Source organism: Chrysochloris asiatica, unplaced genomic scaffold (genome assembly GCF_000296735.1).
Source record: "Chrysochloris asiatica unplaced genomic scaffold, ChrAsi1.0 scaffold00184, whole genome shotgun sequence".
Taxonomy (NCBI): Eukaryota; Metazoa; Chordata; class Mammalia; order Afrosoricida; family Chrysochloridae; genus Chrysochloris; species Chrysochloris asiatica.
In genome coordinates this window covers 4,918,702-4,920,386 of record NW_006408702.1, presented here as the reverse complement: position 1 = coordinate 4,920,386, position 1,685 = coordinate 4,918,702, and the positions used below count along the sequence as shown (strand labels likewise).

General features: G+C 36.6%; 1 protein-coding gene across 1 annotated transcript in view; it reads left to right on the top strand.

The window, feature by feature from the left end:
• MTMR10 (myotubularin related protein 10) overlaps positions 1 to 1,685 on the top strand; it is a 98,495-nt gene that overhangs the window by 40,532 nt on the left and 56,278 nt on the right. The gene's annotated exons all lie outside the window — the stretch shown is intronic.

The window sequence follows — 1,685 nt, the reverse complement described above, 5'->3', positions numbered from 1 at the left end:
TCATCTTGTCTAGATGGGTTTGATTAAAAGAGATGGGGATAAGAGTCTTGTGATTCAATAATAATTGTTATAGTGACTAATTCTGCGTGTCAGAATTGTAAAGGTACAAGTTTTGTAACAAAAACTGGGTAGTGGTTCATACAGTCCAGAAACAGAGGACCCTAGGATCATCAAAGGAGAAGAACACAAGCAGAATGCGGGACCATATCCAAAGAAGCAGTGATGCCAGAGACTGACACCAGAGATAGAGGCAGAGATGAGGACATGGAAAGAGGGAGCAGCTGAGGACTCTAGATTCATGGGAAAAGAGGGACTGAGAGCTGGTGCTCAGGAGGAAGACTTGCAGAATGTGCCCTTTGGAGATGTAAATTATTATACATGCCTGAGTGGTGTTTTGTTTTGTTTTAAAAGAGCTAAAGTGAATAGAGAGAAATACTGTTAACTGATGGTACATGGAGGGGATTATAATCATTGTAATGAAACAAGGTGTATGATTTTTTAATGTAAAACTGATGATCTGCCCTGTAAACTTTCACTCAATCCACAATTAAAACTTAAAAAATAAAAAAAAGTCAACCATCAGCAGAAAAATTGATGCTTATAGTTTTCTGGGATTTTTAAGGCCAGTATTGGAACACTATCAGGAAAAAGGTTCAACAATCAACAGTGCTCATTCGAGTGAGATGCTCACTGAAGAGCTGAAGCTTAAACTTTGGATTAGATGCAGAAAATCAAATTCAAGGGCTTTGTGCTCTTGTATAACAATGCACATCCGCACACCTCTGCCAACACTGTTGACACTGCACAAACATCATTTTGAGGTGTTAAAGCATCCTCCCTATAGTCCTGATCTTGCTCCATTGAACTTTCAACTGTTTGACCCCTGAAAGCAGCCCTTCAAGGACAAAGGTTCACCTCTGATGAAGAAGTGAAGACAGCGGTGCATCAATGGTTTGCAGTTCAACCTAAAACATTTTCCAATAAGGAAATACAAAAGTTTGTTGACAGCAAGGAGATATTATCAAAAGATGTATTTGTCTTTTCTAAAAGTTAATTAAAATCAATTCTACAGCCAGAAAAAAAAAAGAAAATGACAAAATAAAGTCTCTTACTATTGTTGACTATTTCTTTTTTTCAGTTTCATTTGATTGATGTATTTTGAGGCTCTTTGATTGGCTGCATAGATATGTATTATGCTTATGTCCTCTTGTTCAATTGACCATTTAATCATGAGATACTGCCCTTCCTTGTCTCTTATGTAAATTTTAGCCTTAAATTCAGAAATTAATCTTACCACTCCTTCCCTTTTTTGATTACCATTTGCTTGATATTTTTTTCTATTCCTTGAGTCTTAGTCTGTTTTGTCTTTGTGTTTAAAGATGTGTTGCTTGTGGATAGGCTATTGATAGGTCCTATTTTTCATCCGTCCTACTACTGTCTTTTCTTGATGCATTTTGCATCATTCAATAATTTGCCCAGTGAATCTTTCAATATCGAAAGTCGAGGCTTGAATTTCTTCTTCAGCTCCCCCAGCTGAGAAATACTGACCGTGTTCTTCCCTTTTGGTTTTCTAACTCTAAATCTTTGCATATTTTATTATAGTATTTGGCTTTATCTTCTCAAGCTGATCTTTGAAATTTCCTGTTCAGCTCTTGCACCTCTTCAATTTTTCCATTTGCTTTGGC